This window comes from Egretta garzetta, unplaced genomic scaffold (genome assembly GCF_000687185.1).
Source record: "Egretta garzetta isolate BGI_Z169 unplaced genomic scaffold, ASM68718v1 scaffold341, whole genome shotgun sequence".
NCBI lineage: Eukaryota > Metazoa > Chordata > Aves > Pelecaniformes > Ardeidae > Egretta > Egretta garzetta.
This window is the reverse complement of record NW_009258546.1, coordinates 289,787-299,687: the sequence shown is the minus strand read 5'-3', so window position 1 is coordinate 299,687 and position 9,901 is coordinate 289,787. Positions and strand designations below refer to the sequence as shown.

At 47.4% G+C, this 9,901-nt stretch overlaps 1 protein-coding gene across 2 annotated transcripts in view; it reads right to left on the bottom strand.

Annotated features, from left to right (window-relative positions):
• PBX3 (PBX homeobox 3) overlaps positions 1-9,901 on the bottom strand; it is a 136,913-nt gene that overhangs the window by 108,174 nt on the left and 18,838 nt on the right. The gene's annotated exons all lie outside the window — the stretch shown is intronic.

Genomic DNA, 9,901 nt, shown 5'->3' with positions numbered 1-9,901 from the left:
CCCACCGCCCGCTCCGCGTGCAGCACCAGCCGAGGGCAGAGCGGGGGATACGGCCGCCGACGCCGGTGCGCTTCTAATAGCTCCTTAACGGCACCTTGGGTGGGCGTGGGGTGAAAACCCGTGCAAGCACGGGGGACCGCGGGCACATGTAAGTGGTACAAATCGGAGAGTTGGGTCTGAAGGCTCCGTTTGGGCAACCTGCCATTCGATCCTCATATCCCAGTGATCACTATAACCAAATGGAGTCAATGACGCGGACACCAATTAACACATGCCACTCCGATTTGCTTTTCTGTGCCATACTTTATTAAACACTTTCAGATGTAATTGAACAACATTGTTACACAATTAAGCACCATACAGTACTGCACTTTAAAACAAAAGCTATGACAGTTCTGTACTCTATTAGCGCTGTTAGATACTGTGTAATGTAGTAAGTAATTAAAAGCTAAAACTATGGTACTGTAACAATCCTAATCAGGCTCCAATTCCAGTAGCAATAGAAGTATATTAATTTCTTAATACAGTGCAAGCACCTCAGCATTATCCTACAAAAACTACATGTTGCCTGCTCCACGAACAACCAGAGACATCCTCTTTTTCTGCCGGCAAACGGGAGCTAAACCGTGACCGTGCCAGAGCAGCGCCAGCGGAGGGGAGGCAGCCAGCCCCAGCACCGCGTAGGACGGGGGCACCGTGCCCGCAGGGGGGTACGCTCACCGCCTCCCCACCACACACAGTCACCCTCCTGCGCGCAGTCCACAGGCAGAGACCCACTTCCACATGCAGAGGGTAGAGATGCCCCAGCCCCTGTCACCCGCCTGGTGTTGGCGGTTGCACGTTCAAGAACACCTCCAGCTCCTGTCTCTTGGGATAACAAAACGTCACTGCTGCACTAATCAATTCTGCAGCGTTAGGCATAGCATGTGGCTGCAGCATTAACACGTCTTTCTGCTGCCCCTCTGGAGATGATGTTCTGTCGCTGTAATGTATAACTGCAATAATGTCTGTGTACCAAAGCACGGTGGAAATCCAGCTATCAACCACACACCACCACCAGAACCTGCTCCCTTCCCGCTGCTCTCAGAAACCCCAGCTCCGCAAGAGCCGCCCCGCGGGGAGCGAGAGCACAGTCGTCCATGGACACAGGTGGAGAGACAGGTTGGGAAAGAACAGATCCCACGGCCGGCGCCGCTTCGCGAAACACAATCTTTTCAGCTAGAGCACTCTGTGTAAATCAGATGTCTCGCCCTCACGGAGGGGAAGAAGCCTTAGGGCACACCAGCCCTTCCCTTTCTTCTTCCTCTGCTGAGTCCACACCGCTTCGTGGCTAAGAAGGACGATTAAGAATGAATCCCAAACAAACACTAACGTTTTGGTACGGCATTTTAAGGAAGATGCTCCTTCAGCGGCACGCTAAGGTTCAGAAAAGCGAGCTCACAGGGACAGCAAACTCTGCCCCTTGCCAGTCGCGCCTTTTCTGGAGCAGAGCACGTTCAGGTGCTGGTCCTGAATGTCTTGGTCCTTGTTTCTGCCCAGAGAGGACAGTGTCTGCTCAGGTGTCACACAATTACTCTAACTACAACAGTGGTTCACAGCACATGTTCTCTGTCTTCTATGCCAAAAGCTGGAATTTCTAACAGAGAGATGCTCCGCATCCCCCAACCGAGCAAAACGCTCCGCACCAAACCCCAAAATTCATGCAGTTCACCGGGAGTGTCAACAGACTGGGCTGGGAAACCTGAGCTTCAGTTTGCCTCTTTTTCTGGCAAGGTTCTCTCCTGTTTAGGACAGAACGTGAGAGCTTGCAGCGACTGAGATCGCTCTGCCTCCCCCGTGACAGCTCAAATCTTGCAGCTGCATCTCCCCGCTGCAGCACCCTGCCCCAGTCCCCAGCGCCAGCAGCACCGGCGCGGGCCGAAGGAACGGCGCGTTCTTTCCTTCGGAGCACAAGGAAGGAAGTAGCAGGAGACGGGGAGATGGAATTGCAGTGTTTCAGATCAGTGGGATGAGCAGAACTGAAGCACAGGCAACAGAAGAAGGTTCTTTATCAGACAATCTGCTTGGGGGGAAAAAATGGAACTGGAACAGAAAAAAAACCAACCAAAAGGAAAAATACCCCACCCCTCCCTGGTATTTCCAGGTCCCGGGCTTTGGAGCACCTGGGATCAAAACCTCCGAGAAAAGTGCAAACCAATACAAAGTCAAAGACTGACGAAAACCCACCAGAGCCACTGCCCTCATCCCTGGCCGGCTGCGTACTCCTGCCACGTGCACGAATTCCTATTTGAATGGATGAAGCAACAACCAACGCAACACTGCATATTGATACGCATCGGCCTCAGCAAGAACCAGACAGATTTGCATTTGAAAATTAGTCAAGATTCACACTCCTGGGTGTCTTGGGAAGCGCGCTACCCTGTTTATGTTTAGTGTCGTGTTATTCCTGAGCATTGTGACCCACAAAGTGCTTGGTTTATGGAAGAGCTTGCTGTATTACGTTGGAGCACAACTGGGTGTGACGTTAGTGACACGATGGGATGCCCGGTGGCAGGAACAGTTCTGAATTATTTTTAGTCTACTGGTTTGTACCTTTAAAGCTGAATTTTAAAAAGCTACTAAATAAACAGTGATATATACACTTTTGATAGGCTCCCATTAACCTTATTATGCAAGTTTGAAGATTTAAACCATTAAAATTTCTGGATTGCGTTATAGTTAGGATGGCACCATAGTTAAACTCCATCTTGCGTACCTATGGAATGGGATGAGGACAGGGAAACCTTAATGGAAGCTGAAGAGAGGCTTAAGCACAAGGACGGCAATGGAAGTGTGCATTCATCGAGACAGCACTACACACGCTACATCTTTTGGTTGGAGGGTACATTACAGCTTCCATGTCCCAGTCCCTCTTCTTGGAGGAAGAAGTCCATTTAGATGCTGGTCCATGATAACATAATGAATTTATGCAGCATTTTCATAAACCAACGGACACTCCAAGTAGAGCTGATAACACAGTGTCCCTCGGAAAGACAGGCAGCCCCACGGCCGCGCACAGGGGGCCACAGGCTGTTCCCTGGGTCCTCTCCCTTTTGGTAATCTTGTATGAAATGTTCATCTTGTATGAAATGTTCATGTGAGACTGCTGGCAAGCATGCAGAAATCTGTGGACTGAACTCCATGCTGCCCGTAACTTTTCTTATCAACTACAAACGTCAGATTATTGAGCTGGGCTTTTCAGGTTATTTATAAAAAACCATGTCTGCCAACCTTCTTTCTGAGGTCCAGCGAGGACGCGTTTGATGCAGAAGGCACCGTCTCTGTTGTATCAGTCAGGACCGGCCATGACTTCATCTTTTATCCATGATTGTAACTAAAGAATTTGACTCAACTCTCAAGATGCTCTGTCAATATTCTGGATGTGGAGAGGGTCAGCCTCGCAGACAGGAGATGCATTGTCTTCACCAGCAGGAAGAACGTGACCCAAAATCCATAGCATGCACTGGGCCCCCCGACCGAGGGGATAAACAAACCCAGTGACTGCAAATACAGCACTTACTGGCAGCATCCGAGTACAGATACTCAACCACCCAAATGACCTTTTTTCCCTTCAACAGTCTTTTTGAAGCAAAATTGTGGTGAAGGCTTCTTGCTTTAAGAATATACGGGCTTATGTCAAATACATCAGCCCAGGGACTGATAATTGCTTGGGCTTAGGAGGCATTGGGGCCAGGCATAGAGAATAAAACGGTAAAGGGAATACAGTGGTTATTTATTAACTTTAGCCCCCAAAGCCTTGTTATATTCCCAAATCACAATCCTATTGGCATGAGAGGCTGCCTCTCCCGCTTCAGAGCTTGTGCTCCCCTCCGGTGCCGAGTGATGAGGTGGCTTTAACGCTTGCTGGAGGTACAGAATGTAATGCGCCCCATAAAAAAATAATGTACCGCCCTGAAAAAAAAAAGCTCAAAATCCAGCAACACCCCTTTTTCATTCAAGCGCTTCGAAACCAAAGTTTGTATCCGAACCCTCTCCTCTCCCGGGCTGAGCATGGGTGGTAGGTGGCCCCCCAAACCCCAGGCCCGCTGCACCCCCGGCTCCGGGGTTGGGGACCCGCACGTGCCCCTGCGACTCCCCACGTTGGGTGTGCAGAATGGCTAATGCCAGTCTCGCTGACCCCGCGCCTAAAGAAGTTTTGAGCTTATGCCTTGAGGCTTAGAGGGGACTTAAGCGCTCCCTTGGCCTTGCGTTGGCGCGGGGCGGATCTCACCGCAGCACCGCCGGGGAGCAGGGCGCTGGTTACGGACAGTACTGAGAGCAACTGATGAAACCACCCGAAGTCATGAGGAAAGAAGCCACCTTCACTGGTAAAGGAAGGAGACGCGCTGACTTTAAAAACAAAGCCACAAAATCCGTGTTGCCACGCATGTGGTTTGATGCTGACTACTGGTATGGAAATGAAAGGAATTTGGGATTTATGTCATTAAGGAGGAAGGATGAAAAATCTCCCAGATGCTTGCAAGCACAGGCATCTTTCTGATACAGAAAATAAATACTTAAAATAATTTTGACTGGTTCTGGAAACCAGCCCACTGGCTTTTGGAGGGTTTTTTTACGGTTGTTGATTCTGGCTTGTAAAGGAGAAGTTCATCAGGAGGAGTGCTGGGAACGAGCCTCGCAATTACTTGCAAACACACTCGCAGTCTTTTAAACTCCACCCAGCAGAGCTGCCGTCAGTGTAGTTCGTAATCCTAGATTTGCACAGCTTTTCTGACTGCAAGCTGTCTGGGTAATTGCTAAGCTGTCTGAGAATTACTATTGAACTCTGTCCTTTTTTATCTCACTGACTGACTACTATTTGTTATTAGTCCAAGTAATAATAATATATTAATGCACATGCTTAATATACAGAAGTATATGTTTGTATTGAAACTGCACTGCACTCTGCACCCTTAAGTGTAGGAAAGCACCGTGAACAGAGCGAACAGTCACGCAGAAAACCAGCTATCATCTTCCCAAAGGCCACACGAAACCATAGGCTCGGTATTTAGTAATTCCTACACATAAAGGCTTGGCACTGACTGGCAACGCCGGAAAACTCAACGAAGTTCCTAAATGAGTGCTGAGCAAGCCCCCCTGCGCTGCACCGTGACCTGGATGCGGTACAGCGGACCCGTCCCCACCTCGCCGTTCGGGTGGAGGGCTGCCAGTCGGCAGGGGAGTGCCGATACGAGCAGAACAGGAGCATGGTTGTGCTGGCTGCTCCTCTTTATTCCTAGGGTCTTGGAAATTAATTTTTTCTCCATGGAATGCACTCCCTGCCTCGCCGTTTGCTTTTAAAGGATAGCGCTAATCTTTCCTGTCCCTGTACAAAGCATAATGTGCATTTATGCTTCTAAAGCGAAATACATCCCAGATTTGAGGGGGCAGGACAAGCTTCCTTAAAGTGCGGCAGAGGGACATTGAAAGTCCGCGTATCAGTTCATCCCAAGGAATCTGGTACCTCAGTTGTGTCTGCGGAACTTCTGCTAACAACAATATTTATAGGAGTTTATGCATAATATTGATCACTACGCCACCATGTCACTTGGCAGAGGTTCCCATCTCCAGGCAGAATATAGGTGCCTTATACCATGGGTAGAAGTTGGTGCAATTTAAAAGGCAAGCTGGGGAAGTTGACTTAAGAAAACAATTCTTTTTTGTTGACCTCTACACAAAACGGGAGAAATGACCTGACTAATAGGGTTAAGCATCCTTCTCCAGAGGCAGGCATCCGACAGCACGTGTCCAGCCCCCACCATCCGCTGAAGCCTGCCTCGAGCTGCAAACTAATTCATGGGAAAGCAAAGCTATATAATGGCAGCGGTCAATAAATTTAATTTCTTATTAGCAAAACACTAATCAATAATCCAAACCAATTTTTTTTTCTTTCCTTCTGTATTTTATGACTCTCTGTGATGGGGAAAAAAGAAAAATTACTGTCTACACTGTCATTAGCTGTTCTTTTAATTACTACCTGTACGTGGCAGTTGGTTAGAGTGCAGATGAAGTTCTTGATGCAGATGACCTGACAACAATTAATTGTGAAACTTGATATAAACGATACTCACTGATGTATTTTTCTTTAATGGGAATCATGAACTTATTTCTCACATTGTGGCATTTTTCCTTTTTGCCAAGACTCATCATTTTGTCTCCCCAAAAGGCCGAGATTTCAGAACCGTGATTTTTTTGAGCCCTTGCACCCTTCCCCTAAAAATGTATTTCTAGACCTTACATTTGTGGATGGAAGTCTCATATGAAAACAGCACAAACTCGTTTTTAAAATAAGTTTCATATGTGAAATTCTGGGCCATTTAAGGTGCAAAGCTTTTACTGACTGCTGTTAGTGATGGCTATTTTGATGTCGTTCTTTGACGTCCTTTTTCTGAGTCTTTGATTCTGTTTTATCATTATTCCAATGGAGAACAACTGCCATTTTCTTCTTAAATCGGCCACTTCAGCAACAAACTACTCCCTCTAGAAGAGGATTGAGTGGAAGAGCTCAGTATGTTCAGAGTATCTTGGCCTAGATCCAAATTCCTGTATCACTGATCAGAATTCTGGATGCAATCGGAACAGTAAAAAAGAAAATAGTATAAACCCCGTATATTAAAGCTACCCTACGGCAGCCTTCGGTCAGCGCAGGCGGTCTGACGGCTGCGTGAGACAAGGGCTGCTGCTGCGTCCTGCGTGGACACGGAGCATCGCCGGAGCCGCGTGGCTATGATAGACGGGCTGCAAAATTGTACCAGGAACAGCAAAAGACATGAATTTTTTGATTAAAAATGAGGATGTAGGCGATCAGCAATCTGCAGGGAACTTGAGGCTTGTCCACGGTCTGCTGGTCTAAACGACGTGGGCAGCGGCTGGCTGCAGCGGTGGAGGACCCGGCGCCGCTCCCCTTTCTCCCCTGTGGCCCCCGGGGCAGCGCGGGGCTCTTCTCCTCTAGAGCAGGAACGTGCCGCAATGCCAGACCTTGTCCCGAGACACAGAATCCTGATCGCCGATGAATTATTAGATATAGCAATTTGTATGATTTTTAAAAAAATACACAATTTGTATTCAAATATTTCACTTCCAAGGCTGCTTTCACCGCAGCAGTAATGTAACACATGCTTTCTTATGTAAATAATGCTTCAAAACAATCTCACGATAATTATTCAGTCCAAACCAAACAACAAATACTAATTAAACTGAATAGAAAACAGCGCAGCCAAGAAAAGCATGCAGAGGGCCTTGTGCCGTTAGTAGCGACTTCAACCTAAAATAAATCCTGTGAGTAGGAAGGTGCCATGTAAGGAGCTCCACCTAACTTGTTGTTCTGTTATTTGCACAGTTTTAATAGGATTTTTCTATTAATCTGTGACAAACCATGAAATTTTATATTTTCACCATGACCAAGCCATGAAATTTGCCAACTTTGTCCATGATTTACACTGGGTCATAGTTATAAGGTCTGTTATGCTTTTTAACTAAATAACTACTGCAGCTTCCCCTTTGGACAGAATGAAGAATTTGCCTATAATTAAAGCAGGAATTGTTAACTGCCGGCAGTAAAAGTTTACAGCATTGTTTGACAGTCGCAAAGATAAGCCAGTAAAACCCTGGGACGCCGTGTCTACCTGCGCTTCCCACATACCCGAACAATAGGGTTATATCTCTCAGCATCACGAAATCAATCTCAGATTAGGTAATGAAATATGCACCAGCCTTTTCCCAGAACCTTTGACAAATCACACACAATCCTAAATCTTCATAAATCACGATTAAAGACAAGTATATCATCACCAACGCATATATCTTCCCATGCCTGACCCAGAGACTAATGAGAAAAGGCCTAGACTATCTCATCTGATTAATTAATTCAAAATGTCTGCTGTTATTCAAATGTGAGGCTGGTATTATTTGAATAACACTTGACAGCAGTGCCTGAAGATATCATTTCTGATTTGTGAAGCTGCTGCTGCATAACTGATGATAGTTTATGAAAATGTTCCATCGAAGCTGCTTTTCTTGGCACAACTGTGAAAGATTTTCTGGAGAGAGGGTTTTTTTGTCAGTAGTTGATGTTGCTAACACTGTCAAATATTTCCAAAATCTGTAACATCTTGGAAGCCCTTTCTTCCTGAAGCCTTGCTTGAATATTAGCTTCTTTAAGAATTAAATATCTTAATTCATACACGTATTGGCGGCAAAGCCAAAGGCAGCCGAGATGGACCCTCTCCATCCTGCATGTTCTTCACCAGCCCAGAGGACAAAGCGTCGTCTCCCATGGACAGAAACCAGCCCGCTCTGACCAAAGTCGTTTTACTCCATGCCCGTGCTCAGTGCTATGTTCTTAGGGATGTTTTTTACAGATGGGAAGGGTAAGTACTGTAATTCCATAATAAAATGTGCACGAGCATGAATTTTGGAGGAAAAGACCACAGCCCTGTGCAGAAACGGCGACGTTGCTGGGTGACCTTGCCTGGGGAAGGTTAAGCGCACTTGCAGCCCGTGCTCGGCGTTGCCGTGCCGAGTCCGGACATGCCACAGCGGTCTCGTCCACTCTGACGCCCCGGCCGGCCGGCAAAACGCCGGACACGGGGAATCAACCCTGGCTTCAACCGCAGCCCTGCTGTGGAGTCTCTCCTCGGAACAGCCCCGGCCCCACTTAACATAGCAATTTCAATTATTCACGTGGTCGCACTGGGAGCTCTGACTACGGACAAGTTTATTTCTTTTTCTGAAAATACCAGAGACCCCTCTTGTTTCCCAGACTGCAATGCCGCTGAAAAATCGGGAAGCCACACACAGGAGCAGGGCACCTACGCTGTCCGAGTGCCCACCAAGACCTGAACTAGCAGATGCCATTTCCCAGGGATTAAGGGAGAAGTCAAGGCTGTGACACCAGTTGCGTCACCGAAACCTGAAAGCCGCCGCCGCTGGTGGCCTGGGCGCAGGCGCGGCCCCAGGGCCTCTTGGTGCCCCGAGGGGCTGGGATGGCAGCAAGCCTCCGCGCAAGGAGGAAACCGCTCTCATGGGCACGATTCTGCTACCTGGAGAGAATGCTGCAACCAAAACTTGGCTTCAGCGGGTTTTTTTCCCTGTAGTATTTATATATTGGAACGCGCTAGGACTCTCGTCCGGCCTATGGGGGGAAGGAACTGGGTTAAGGCAAACGCAGAGCCACCGCCTGCCCAGGCTGAGGTTCCCGAGGTGCCGACGGGCCGGGTCGGGAGCCGGGAGGAGCCCAGCGCCCCCCGAGCGCCCGCCGCTCACAACACGCCACGGGGATGGTGAAGGCGCTCGGCACTTAATTCCATAGCACCTATAATGAGAGCCGTGGGAACAGCATTCTGCGCGTGACGGGGCCTTTTGAGGCTCTGCTATTAGGAATAGTTTAAATTACAAGTCTGTACCAATTTTTTAACAGGAACCTTCATTTTAAACTTTGATTTTCCAGGAGATAATAAAAATCAGCATTTTATTCTAAATATACCACACCGCAAAATACCTACGACCCGTTACAATCAATTTTTTTTTATTAGTGGAATGTGAAATGTGATGCCACGCTCATAACAGTTTTAAAACTGTGCTATTCTGAAGCTGTGTAGCCATAAGCACTAAAAGAGAGGATGTAAAATGTATGGTCTAAAACGAATATAAATCAATCATTATGACAGAAGTAGCACTTATTTGAGAGTCAGAAGTGAACAAAATATTCTGTGTCAGCAAAATGTCTCCTGTCAAAACCTGCTCTTTAAAATTTCACTACAATGTGCTGAGACAAATGTCCTTTGCAACTCCGTGTAAGGAAGCACGCTCTAAATCTTCATAATTCAAACCTTCCCTGTTTTCAGGCAAAAAAGCAAGCTGT